The following is a 13,888-nucleotide window of genomic DNA, read 5'->3' as shown; positions in this document are numbered from 1 at the left end:
AGAGAGTCTCAAACCCATCTAAAGAGTAAAACATGTATTCTTCTATGCCAACCACATTTTTTCCTCATTAGATACAACACCATTTGGGCAATAAAGTTAGAAGACTGGCAGTGCCTAGCACCACAATTCTGGAGGATGAAAGAGTGATATTCTGGGCTTACTTTGATGTCGAGGAACTTACAACGACTCCTCATGGTGAGGGCACCTTTCTGAGACTTAAAAAAATCAACAACATATGATTTTTCACTCCAGTCCAGGCAAAAGAACGAGGTAACAGTGTGAGAGCAAAGACATTCTAGGGAATTGCCATGCAGGGAAACAGTGTGGACAGTTTCAGAGGTATTTCTATGCCCACATGGCCACACAAATGCAGAAGACACTCCCAAGATGCCTCCTAGGAGCAGGTGTGTCTAATAAGACTGACAATCAAGAATATTTTCCCTCAGGCTTCCCTGGTGGCTCAGGGGTAAAGAATCCACCTGCAATGTGGGAGACCTGGATTCGATCCCTGATTCAGGAAAATTCCACGTGCTGCAGAGTAACTGAGCCAAGGTACCACAACTTCTGAGCCTGGGCTCTAGAGCCCAGGTGCGGCAGCTACTAAAGCCTGCACACCGCAACTCCAGAGTAGTGCCCACTCACTACAACCAGAGAAAACCCACACGCAGCAACAAAGACCCCGCATAGCCAAAAATAAATCTTTTTAAAAAAGAATATTTTCCATCTAAATTATGTGTGTAAAAGAATTCTATAAACCATAAAGCTGCCACATTTCACACGAGTGCGGTGTCTGGAGCTCACCTACTCCACAGAACACATTGCCATGTGTGGTCCTGCCTCTTCAGAACTCTCCCCTCTTAAGCAGCATGGTACCCTGGGAAGGATATCAGTGAAAACACTGGTGCAACTGGAAGGAAGGCTAGAGCTTAAGCTAATGACAATGCACTTGCACTGATGTTAACTTCTTAGTTTTGGCAAATGTTCTACAGTTCTATGGGATGGTAACATCAGAGGAAGCTGGGTGAGAGAGCCTGAGGAACTCTCTGTACAAAGTATCTTTGTACCTTTTCTGTATATTATTCCAAGATTAAAAGCTTATTTTAAAGTTTAAAACACCTGACTGCTTTATTAAAAGAAAGAAAAGCACTCCACAGGGTAAGGACTTTCTAAACAAATGATCAAAGCAGAAATTATGGAAAAAAGATAGATTTGACTACATAGAAAATTTGAACTTTTATACATAAGATGTACTATGAACAGAGTTGGAACTGAAAAGCAACCAAGAAATGAGGAAATCATTGATACACAAGAAGAGGGATACATATACAGAACACAGTAGTTTTTTTTAATTAAAAGAAAGAAAAGGCCACATGCCTAAGTGCTCCATCTGCTTTCACACAACTCAGATCCGTACGTCCAAACTCGAATCTGGGCTCCTTAAACCACGTGTTTTCCCCATTCCACCCACCACCTCTGACCACTCCACCCCCAACACCTGGGGGCTCTGCTATAGAAAGCAGAACTTCAGTGCAGCCTTCCCCATAAGCAGTGAACTCCGGTTAACTTCTTAGACCACTCCCAAAGTGCCCTTCTAGAATCCACGACTCTTTTCTTCTATGAGCCCAATATGTTAAGGTTACCTACCTGGTGCCCATAATAGTGAAAATAGGTCCAACCACAAGAAGAGGGAATCCTGAGAGAAAACTAAGGTGTGCAAAGACCTCCACAGGTCAAAACCAGATTCAAATTTCAGCACCAGCCAATCAGAAAAAAAGGAATCAGAAAAGCATTCACCACAGGTGGGCAGTCGCTTCCCACCTGGAGCCCCATTTACCTGGACTTCTAGAAAGACTCACATATTCAAAGAAAAGCATCTTTTGAATAATAAAATATTACAACAACTCAGTAGTTTACATTAGAACCAACCTATCTTAGTAATCTTTTGGTTGTTGCTATTTTTGTGCTTTTAAATTTAGAAGGGGACTAGAGAATTTGAAGAAAGAATATATTTCTTTCAAGATGTCCCCAGGACTTCCCTGGTGGTCCAGTAGTTCAGAATCCACCTGCCAGTGCAGGGGACACAGGTTTGATCCCTGGTCAGGGAAGATCCCACATGCCGCAGGGTTCTAAGCCCATGAGCCACAAGTACTTGAGCCCATGCCCTACAGCCCATGCTCAGCAACAGGAAAAGCCATTGCAATGAAAGGCCCTAGAACTGCAATGAAGACTGAGTACAGGCAAAAGTCAACCAGTAAGCAAATTTTTTAAAAAAAGATGTCCTCATATATGCATAGTTTATATTATGTCAGAGTTAGAATCATATTAAGAAGTAAAGTCATATTATCGTATTAAAATTAAGCAAAAAGAACACTGAAGTTTCACACATAAAACAGTATAGAGGTCAAGAAACAAAATACTTTTCTTACAACAGTGTGACCATGATTAAGACCACTAGATAAAAATTCAGGAGCTGCTTTCCACAGCTGCTGCTAAGATGCTCCATCCTTCGGAGGGAGCTCAGGCTGCGCTGGGGTGAAGCCCTCACTTCAGCCGGTGACTAGCACCTCGCCAGGCAGCCCCCTCAATACTTGCCCACACCGTGGCCTCCGTCTTGGAGTTTGCCTGCATCTACTCGGCCCTCATCCTGCACAACAAAGAGGTGATGGTCACGGAGGGCAAGATCAATGCCCTCGTTAAAGCAGCCGGTGTAAACACTGGCCCTTCCTGGCCAGGCTTGTTTGCAAACACTTTGGCCAGTGTAAACATTGGGGACCTCACCCGCAAGGCGGGGGCTAGTGGGCCTGCTCCAGCAGCTAGTGCTGAACCAGACGGAGGTCCTGCCCCCTCCACCCCTGCTGCCCCGGGTGAGAACAAGAAAGCAGAAGCCCAGGAAAGAATCTGAAGAGTCTGACCATGACATGGGTTCTGGTCTTTCTGACTAAACCTCTTTAGGAACACATATAATAAAAGGCTGAGTTCTTTGCAAAAAAAAAAAAAGAACAGGAGCTAAAAGTCTGCATCCCAGTTGATTGTACTCTCCAATATAAGATATAATTATATTACATTTTGATATATAACCTTCTGCAGACTTTCTGTTGCCCTACTTACCTAGAATTTCCTATGCTATGAGACGGTTCACTTCTCAAAATAACACTAAGTACTTAAGACAGTGCTTAAGGTGAGGTAGATACAAAGAGAGGAGAAGAATTAAACTCAGCCTTAACTTCTGGAAGCTCATTCACGATCTAATCTATGAATGAGTCCAAGCCCCTCAGCACACTTCCTTCCTCAGACAGGCTACGCCTAGGGCTGTAGCCCACTAGGCTCCTCTGTCCATGAGATTCTCCAAGCAAGAACACTGGAGTGGGTTGCCATCTCCTCCTCCGGGGGATCTTCCCGACCCCAAGAAGCGAACCTGCGTCTCTTACGTCTCCTGCATTGGCTGGCGGATTCTTTACCACTAGCGCCACCTGGGAAGCCCCCTATTTACTATACTGTATCACAAAATTTTTCAAAACATTAATGAGTTGATCAAAAACCTAAAGAATTCTATTCCATACAGCACTGTAATCATGCAGCTTGTTAATCCTCCAGAAAATGTTCAGTACTGATAAGTTAAAATTAAAGGTTGACATAATTAGATAAAATTGAATTATGGTGATAATTTGTGGACTTCATATATCAGCACATTGCCCTCCACTTATAACAGAGATCTGGGCTGTCATGGCTGTTTAAGAATGGTCAGGAGGAGGGAGATGCAAAATCAAACACAACCAGGATGCTATAAATTCAAAAACGTTGGGAACTGATGCTTGAGTAAGCCACAATGGATAGATTCTGGGCAGCACCCCAATCCGACACAACTTTATTTATTCCCAAATCCCTCAGAATCACCGTTGGGTGAGGAATCAAAGCAATGTGTATGCCACTTACACACTCACTCCATCAAAGTATTAAAAATTATTACTATTGGAATAAGCAAACTGTGAGCTATCTTTTACTAAGAGTTGCCATATTTTATTCCAAACATTTCAAATATTACAGAATTTATTTCATCATTCAGATATCAGAAAATTCTAAAAAGTTAACCTCCTACATAAGAAGCACAGACTGGGTTGCTCATTTCATGGGCCATGGGTTTCTCATTTCACATTGCCATCTTTACGGCATGCACAAAAATGAAAAAGATTCAAACTATTGGTAGGCACTGGAAAACGTGACCTGAGTTAAGCCACATTCACCCACCTACCCGTCCCATGATCCAACCTCCTTAAACTCCTTTCTTTCAGGTAAGTTAATTCCAGGTATGACTTTTTTTAAGGCATTCTTATATATGACAGATGTTAATTTTCAGATGTTAAGACAGACACAAATTTTCTGATGTTTTAACATTAACATACGGTAACTAAAATGTCAGCTGAAATGTCAGCTCTGGGTGTGCAGGCTTTCATCCACAGCATTAGCCTAACTTCTTATCATGCATGTTCTGATACTCTAACCTTTGGAGCTTAATTTGCCCATCCAGCTAAGAGGCTGTCTGAAGCTTAAGAAACTGATTTATGGGTGAAGATGAGCCTGTATATTCTTAGCATATGGAACCATCACTACTGATCAACTTTTCAGGAATATTAAAACTACTCCAGTACTAACCAGCATGTCCTCATGGAGAGGACCTCGTGGAGGGCCTCTGACAACACTGTTTTGTCACGGCTATCACTGACAGTGCCACGTGTTTCCCCAGGACAGTATCATATACTCTCAAAAGCCAAAGATGCAGGAAAGCTAAGCATGGGGACAACAACACAGTACTCAAAGTATGTTCTACATAAGACTCTTGATTTCTCTTGCCAGAGGCTAAAAATTAACAGACACACATCATGTGTAACTGCCTCTGAAGTCTAAACTAATCTTCCCTTTATTGTTTGCAAGAAACTGGTCAAAGAAACATTCAATGGGGATGAAAAAATTCTGAACCCAGTGACATTTCTCTATATCTCAGTAGAATTTGAAAACACTGAGCAACACTTTTAGAAGGCAGATACCAAGAAGCCTGTAGAATTGAGTGTCCCAACTAGTAAAAAGCTTGGGATCAACAGCTGAGACTTAAAAGGAAAGGCTGAGGCTGTCATAAAAATTATTTCTGAAAAAGGCCAACTTCTTAGTCTTAATCAGACATGAACAGATATCATACAACCAAAACTTTAACCCAGGAGCTCTACCATGCCCATTCCAAACAGGGAGGAAATGTCCAAGTATTAAGACTACCAAAAAAGAAATAGCATAAGTAACTGTAACAACATAGTAACTTCTATTATGAATTTCCAAATCCTTTCACATCCGTTAAGGTCTAAATTAAGTCTTTAATTTTTAAAAAGTGAGAACTTGTGAATCTTAAACTGTAGTGTGTATTATCTTTCTCAAAGCTCTTTCCATGTTGACTGTAATTGTGCTTTTGATTAAAAATAGTAACAGTGAGAAAGATGTTCAAGTAAGGCTATATTATCTGCACAGACCTCTGCACACCTACAAAATAATTTTCTACACTCTACAATCTACTATTCCATTATTTTTGGAGGTTTTCCATAAACACTAATTTTCCATTCTGTTCTAAAAATACTCTTTCTCTGAAAGGTGGGTATCCTTGTCACCATACAAATGCAAAGACTTCTATTTCTGCCTGCTGACATCAGAGAAATAGACCTGATTTTGAATTAGCCACATTTAAAGAGAAAACAGCATAATTTTAAAAATCCATGAATAATCCAAAATTTTAATTTTGACCCATTATTTTCTATGAAAGACAGAAATCAAATAGAGTTGATCTACTTGTATAGGTTCTAACATGACAAAAACAAAAGTTAAAAGGAAAAGACCAAGTTTATCAGAGTTTGTAGTCTTTTATGCAGATGTAATAATTAATTCAATGTTTCTGATCAAAGAATGTATTTAATTTTACCTGAATGTGTGGTGGTGGTTTAGTCACTAAGTCGTGTCAGATTCTTGTAGCCCCATGGACTGTAGCCTGCTAGGCTCCTCTGTCCATAGGATTTCCCAGGCAAGAATAATGGAGTGAGTTGCCATTTCCTTCTGTAGGGGATCGAACCTGAGTCTCTTGTGTCTCCTGCGTTGGCAGGCAGGTTCTTTACCACTAGCGACACCTGGGAAGCCTCACTTGAATGTGAAGCAGGTGTCTATCTCCTTGTCTCCCTGGAATCACCCCTTTCTTTAATAAAAAAGCACCCCAACTTACCTTTGATTCAGTTAAGTCTCTCAGTCCTGTCCGATTCTTTGCAATCCCATAGACTGTGGCACGCCAGACTTCCCTGTCCATCACCAACTCCTGGAGTTTGCCCAGACTCATGTCCATCCAGTCGGTGATGCCATCTCATCCTCTGTCATCCCCTTCTCCTCCTGCCTCCAATCTTTCCCAGCATCAGGGTCTTTACCAAAGACTCAGTTCTTTGCATCAGGTGGCCAGAGTACTAGAGTTTCAGCTTCAGCATCAGTCCTTCCAATGAATATTCAGGACTTATTTCCTTTAGGATTGATTGGTTTGATCTCCTTGCAGTCCAAGGGAGTCTCAAAAGTCTTCTCCAACACCACAGTGCAAAAGCATCAATTCTTCAGCGCTCACCTTTCTTCACAGTCCAACTCTCACATCCATACATGACTATTGGAAAAACCATAGCTTTATCTATACAGACCTTTGTGGGCAAAGTGATGTCTCTGCTTTTTAATACGCTGTCTAGGTTTGTCATAGCTTTTCTTCCTGGGAGCAAGCGTCTTTTAATTTCATGGCTGCAGTCACCATCTGCAGTGATTTTGGAGCCCAAGAAAATAAAGTCTGTCACTGCTTCCATTGTTTCCCCCTCTATTTACAATGAAGTGATGGGACCAGATGCCGTGATCGGACCAGATGCCGTGATCTTAGTTTTTTGAATGTTGAGTTTTAAACCAGCTTTTTCACTCTCTTCTTTCACTTTCATCAAGAAGCTTTCCTACCTTGTTGATTCCTGGACTCTAAAAACAAGTTCCATCTTTGTGCTGCTGTCAACTTTGAGCAACTGACAAATTACCTAACAAGGCTGATCATATTCTCTCTCCAGAAAAATGAAATCTTATGACACAAGAATGAAATCAGGGGGTGCTGTCTTTTGAGACCATGGCACCTGAAACAGATTGCTCACTAAGCGGTCCCTGGAGCCTAGATTCTCATAGGTATGATTCTTGGCCTCCAAAGCCTAGTTGTCCAGCATTTTCTATGCCTACAGTTCTGTAACCTCCCTTTTTCACTCAATAATTTATAATGGGCATCTTTCCAGACTGGTTAATACAGACATATCATTATTTTCAATGCATGCAAAGCACCCTAATGAGTTCTTTACTCAGATTATTTATGAAATAACTGCATACAGTAAATAGTTCTTACTATATACATATCTTTGTTAACTTTTCCTATTATTTTTCGGGATAAATTCCCAAATATGGAATTGCTGAGTTAAATGCGAATTTTACATTCTGATACATAACAGTTGCTATTGTGGACTTCCCCTGTGGCTCAGATAGTAAAGAATCTGCCTGCAATGCAGGGGACCCAGGTTCGATCCCTGGGTCAGGAAGATCCCCTGGGGAAGTACATGGCTACCCATTCTAGTATTCCTGCCTGGAGAATTCCATTGACAGAGGAGCCCGGCAAGCTGCAGTCCACGGGATCACAAAGAGTAGGACATGACTGAGTGACTAACACTCTACACTCTAAGTAGCTATTTAGAATGAGTGCATCAGTTTATAAATCTACATATAAATCTGACCAAGAGTACACACTTCCTTCATCTTCACCAGCATTGAGAATTACTATCATCCTTATTCCCATTCCAAACTGGGAAAAGCCCAAATATTAAGACTACCTACCAAGAGGAGGCATACCAGAAGTAATCATAATAATATAATACCTTATATTAAGCTTTACCAAATTGTTTCACATCCATTAAGGTCTAAATTGAGTCTAAATTATATTGCCGACACAATCACTGAAAAATGGTGTCTTAGTTGGCTCAGATTGCCATTAAAAAATACCATAGTCTGGGGTGGCTTAAACAACAGAAACTTATTTCTCACAATTCTGGAGGCTGAAAACTCTTAAGATGAAGATGCCAAGGTAGATTTCATTTGAGACTCTTCTCTTGGCTTCTAAGTGGCTGCCATCTGGCTATAGGCTCAAATGACCCCTTCTTTGCACATGGTGGGGGTGGGGAAGGAAGTGTTGCAGAAAGGGTTAGTGAGCTCTCTGGGTGTCTGTCTCTTCTTATAAGGGTACTAATCCCATCATGAGGGCACCATCCTAACCCTAATTACCTCCCAAAGGCCCCATCTCCAAATACCAGCACACTGGGGGATAGGGTTTCAACAAAAGAATTTGAGGGAGAAACATTTGGTTTATTACAAATGGTATTTTATTTTTGCTTTTTTTTTTTTTTTGGCTGCAGTGCGTGGAATATAGGATCTTAGTTCCCCAACCAGAGATCGAGCCTGTGCCCCCTGTATTGGGAGTGCCAAGAAAGTCCCTTATTTTTGCTTTTAATTTCATTTCTTTAATTACTAGTAAAATTGAACATTTTAACATATTTATTGATCATTTACTTTCCCTTCCCTTGGAACAGGAAGAGTACAGGATAAGCCTGGAACATTTTGTCACACCAGAAAGCAAGAAAGCTACTACAAGCCACTGGTGGTCTGTCATAAGGACTCGGAGCCAACCTGAATACGTCTATCTGACTAGAGATACGGCAATTTGAGTATCAAAAGGACAGTAATTGAACTCAAACACATCACATACAATAAAACACAGAAGTTCATAAACATCCTCAGAAAAAGAAGGAAAAAAAGACAGAAAAGAACCCTCCTCCATCCCCACTGGAGAATGTCAGGGAACCAATGCATGATTTTAAAAAGTGGTATGCTAAGGCATTTCAGTCACGTCCAACTCTTTGCGACCCCATGGACTGTAGCCTCCCAGGCTCCTCCGTCCATGGGATTCTCCAGGCAAGAATACTTTAGTGGGTTGTCATGCCCTCCTCCGGGGAAACTTCTGAATCCAGGGATGGAACTCGCGTCTTTTATGTCTTCTGCATTGGCAGGCAGGTTCTTTACCACTAGCGCCACCTGGGGAGTCCTAGAAAGTGGTAAACAAAGGGAAATAAACCTTCCTATACAGAAGGCGATGGCACCCCACTCCAGTACTCTTGCTTGGAAAACCCCACGGGTGCAGGAGCCTGGTGCCTGCAGTCCATGGGGTCTCGAAGAGTCGGACACGACTGAGCGACTTCACTTTCACTTTTCACTTTCATGCATTGGAGAAGGAAATGGCAACCCACTCCAGAGTTCTTGCCTGGAGAATCCCAGGGACGGGGGAGCCTGGTGGGCTGCCGTCTGTGGGGTCGCAGAGAGTCGGACACGAGTGAAGTGACTTAGCATAGCATACAATCTATAGGGCTTCCCTCATGGCTCAGTCGGTAAAGAATCTGTCTACAATGCAGGTTAAGACCAGGGTTCGAATGCTAGGTCAGGAAGATCCTCTGGGGAAGGAAATAGCAACCCACCCCAGTATTCTTGCCTGGAGAATACTATGGACAGAGGAGCCTGGCTTGCTACAGTTCATGGGGTCTCAAGAGTCGGACATGACTCAGCAACTAAACCACCACCACCACCACCATACACTCTATACCTCAGGACAAGTCCTTCATGTTCTTCCATATACATCATCACTGTATTAGGTGGGAAACAAAAACATCACCTGCATCAGCTGCAAATTTCAGAAAGACACACCATGTGTCACTATACACATAGAAGGGAAATTACAGGACCCACCAAGGATACAATGTACATCTTAGCTTTATCCCCCACTGTTCCTATATTTTTAAAGGTACTGAGCACTAGAAAAACAACTAAGCTGATTTTGTTTTCATTAAACAAAGGTATCTATAATTTTCAGTGAGAGCTCTTGATCATCATGTAAGCACCTTGGTTGCTAACGTTTGGTGTTAAAATTTAGAATGTTTATAAACAAAATGTTATACACACACACACACACACACACACACACACAATGGAATATTATTCAGCCTTAAAAAGGAAGTAGTAGATGAACCCTGAGAACATGTAAAGTGAAATAAGCCAGTCACAAAGGGACAATTACTGGATGATCCCACTTATATGAAGGACCTAAAGTAGTCAACGGAGAAGCCTGGTTGGGCTGCTGTCTATGGGGTGGCACAGAGTCGGACACGACTGAAGCGACTTAGCAGCAGCAAAGTAGTCAAACACTTAGAGAAAGAAAGTAGAAGGGTAGTGGTCAGGAGTAGGGGGAGGAGGAGGACAGACTAGGATGGAAGTTAATGGATGCAAGTTTCAGTTCAGGAAGATGAGTAAGCTCTGGAGATGCTGGTGGTGATGGCTGCACAACAAGGTGAATGTACTTAATGTCACTGATCTTACATTTAAAAATGCTTAACATAGTAAATTTTATATTATGCATATTTCATCACAAAAAACTTAGAATGTTTAATATGTTTAAAAGTTTAGTTGACTAAATTAACATTATCCCAGCCAAATTAAAAGACATTTGACGTCTAAATTACATATTCCCTGCAGTTTCACTAAGGGCAAATGTACAATTTGGGGAAAGCTTCTGGTAATACTGAAAATACTTCCCAGGGTCCTAACTAGGAACCAATGAAATAACTAAATCAAAACATTTCATAACAGAAGTTTTACTCAGTTTTTTAATGCATGTGATGAACCACATGCATAGTTGGGTCACTCAATCTATCTTCAGTCTTTCTCCATCTACAGAAGAGAACAGGAAACAGTCTATAACTGATACTGTAAATGCAGTGAAACAGATGAAGAACAATGTCCAAGCCTAGCCCTGTGCATGGTAGGCACTCGAAAAACCTTTTAGAAATCCGGATATTCAGTGAACCTTCAGCAAGATCAAAAGACCACCTGGGCTTCTCATTCAGTCCTCAAAACCACCACAGCGAGAGCATTGAAATGCATCCTGAAAGAAGGCTGCTGTGTTGTCATTGTTCCTTCCTTACTGGGGATGGTTCAGTGTAAAACAGATTTCATGAACCATGTATCCTTTCATGGATTAAAAAAAAAAACTTTTTTCCAGAATTTTGGTGGTGTTCCTCATTAAGTCATCTCTGACTCTGCCACCACATGGACTGCAGCACACCAGGCCCCCCTGCCCTTCTCTATCTCCTGGAGTTTGTTCATGTCCACTGAGTCACTGATGCCATCTAGCCATCTCATCCAATGCCATCCCCTTATCCTTTTGCATTCAATCTTTCCCAGCATTGGGGTCTTTTCCAGTGAGTCAGTTCTTGGCATCAGGTGGCCAAAGTCTGGAGCTGTGGTGGGTAACACATAAACAAACAAACTGCCACTTGCACAGCTCCATATGAAAACTAGGAAGTTCACTATGATACATCTTTTCTAAATGAGGTCAGTTCTAAAATAAACAGTAGTAAATTCATTACTATTTCTCAGTCACAGGAAGTAACTGGCACTCTACTCTTCTCCCAGGTCATAAAGCTCCACTGTGTTTAAAAAAAAAAAATCCCCCTATATATCTCCCTATATCCCTAACTCAGAATTACATACTTCTAACTCTAGAGGTCAACACCTCCCCCATCACATGGAAACACTGCTACTTTCACAGCCCTTACTAAAATAAAGCACTTAAAATTCCCCAAGGAAATTCACATCCTCCAGCCACTCTCACACAAATTAAGTACTATGCCATAATTCAGGAACTAAACACTAGATTTTGCTATACAAATTTATTCATATACTTACATGCACAACAGTAAACTATCAATAAGAAGGGACGGCTGAGATCCCCTCAACACAAGCAGTGGCTATCACTGTACAATGTTCGGATCAGCTTCCAAACCACCCGGCCAGATCGCCAGTCCAGGAGGCCGCCTCCTGTTTGCAGCGGCTAGGTGCCAAGGTGCCCTGTCACTTCACATCCATCCCAACCCCAAACCCCAGCAAACCGAGCTGCCTGGCTCCAAGGGTGAGCATCCTCCAGGGCCACAGCACCACTCCCAGTGGCCCTGCCTGCAAGAACTCAACTCCAAGGAATGGATACCTGAGACACAACACTAAGGGACCCCCAGGTGAATTTTCACATTCTGCAAAACCTCAGGAGCAAATTTTTTTCCCTGTTTTTTTTTTTTTTTTTTTAAGAACCTGCCCAACTAGGTATCCTTAAGGTGCTGCCGCACTACTGCAAAATACAAAGAGGAGGAGAGCCCTCAAGGGGGAGAAACCCAGGGCCGAGCTCCCTGTAAGGGGAGTTGACTGTCCACAAGAAGTGTTTCAAGACTTTCTGATCACCACGGCCCTTTAGCAGGTAAGTCACATCCGCCCCCGACAGGGCTGTGTCACCCTAATTTCCTTCCAGAAGGCGAGAAGAACCTCACCTTTCCAACCTTGAAGAGGTGTGACGACGAAAAGACACCTCTCCCTACTAATGGTCCAGACGGGTCAAACTTCAGAGGCGGCATCCTGCACTTTGTTTTTAGCGCAGGCAAGAGGGGAAGAAGGGTTGGCGTTGGGAGCGGAATCCCCGTGATTTGCCAGAGGAAACGGCACCGACCAGACAGCACACACGCCAGCCTTTCCATGCAGCTGCCACGACAGGTGACCGGGCGGCTTTGCAGACTCCCCCGCTCGCTCGGGGGGCTCCACGGAGGTGGGGGGCGGGGGTGAAAGGTGGCCAAGAGGCCGGGAGGGAAATCCACTCGGTTCAGACTCCGGGGACGAAGAGGGGCAGCACCGTGTCCCCGGGGGAAACCGTTTCAAGGGGTTTTCTGTCTCCACAATTAAGGGGGGGAAAAATGGCTCCAAGCCAAACGCCTCCTGATTTACACACACACACACACAACCACACACACACTCACGCGCGCGCGCGCCCAGCTCCTCTATCGCCCCATTTTTCTGAGACAACTGAAACAAAAGGCTCAAACCGCTAAACGGCAGCCAGCGCCGCCCGGAGCCCGGGTGTCGGCCACCGTCTCCTCACCGCGCCCTCCGGAGAGCCCACGGCGGGGGCCCGCCCGCCGCGCCCAGGCCCTCCCGCCCGAGGCGCCCAGGCGGAGGGGCCAGGCCGGGGGCCCCGAGCGCCCGCCCCGGCTCCCGAGGGCGCTCCGGCCGGCGCTCGGGGCCCGCCGCCGCCGCCGCCGCCGCCTCCTCCTCTCGAGGGCGGCAGCTCCCGGGGCCGGGACGGCGGTGACAACAGCCCCGCGCCCGCCTCACCTCCGGGCGCCGGTGGCGGCGGCCCCGCGCTCCTCCGCCTCCAGCAGCCCCCCGCCGCCGCCGCCGCCGCCGCCGCCGCCAGCCGCCTCCCCTCAGCGTCTCCGCCGAGTCTCCGCCTCCCTCAGCAGCCGTTGCCGCCGCCGCCGCCGCTGGGCCCGGCTCCGCGCCACGTGACCGCGCCACGTGACCCGGCGCGGCTGGCAGGCACCGCCCCCCGGCCGGCCTCGCGCCCTCGCGCGACCCCCTCCCACCCCCCCCACCGCCCGGGACCCGCGTCCCGACCGTTGATACCCGCCGGCTCCGGGCCGAGGGGCGCCGCCGGCCTCGCCTGCCTGGGCTCGCGCTCCTCGGCCGCCTGCCGCCAACGCGCGGAGCCCCCGTCTCCGCAGACTCGCCGGCCCCCGCCCCTCACACTCACGGGCGCTCCCTCAGCTCACACACGCACCCCCGAACACCCCACCGGCCCGGGCATTCAAGCCCCACGCACGTGTCACACGCGCACATCCTGCAGCCCGCGTCCCTCCGGGAAGCCGTCACACCGCCTGGGCAACAGTGAAAA

The 13,888-nt window shown here is 45.1% G+C and overlaps 1 protein-coding gene and 1 pseudogene across 4 annotated transcripts in view; one reads left to right on the top strand and one right to left on the bottom strand.

Moving 5' to 3' along the window:
* TULP4 (TUB like protein 4) overlaps window positions 1–13,470 on the bottom strand; it is a 200,684-nt gene extending 187,214 nt beyond the window's left edge. For all 4 annotated transcript variants that reach the window (XM_070376950.1, XM_070376951.1, XM_070376952.1 and 1 more), the window contains exon 1: window positions 13,330–13,470. The gene's annotated coding sequence lies outside the window, so the exon portion shown is untranslated. The remainder of the gene's footprint in view (window positions 1–13,329) is intronic.
* LOC138989185 (large ribosomal subunit protein P1 pseudogene) lies at window positions 2,492–3,383 on the top strand (annotated as a pseudogene).
* Window positions 13,471–13,888: the final 418 nt, after the last annotated feature.

The sequence above is a fragment of the Bos mutus genome, chromosome 9 (genome assembly GCF_027580195.1).
Source record: "Bos mutus isolate GX-2022 chromosome 9, NWIPB_WYAK_1.1, whole genome shotgun sequence".
Classification (NCBI taxonomy): Eukaryota; Metazoa; Chordata; class Mammalia; order Artiodactyla; family Bovidae; genus Bos; species Bos mutus.
Note: the sequence above shows the minus strand (reverse complement) of the source record. Positions and strands in the feature narration are given on the sequence as shown.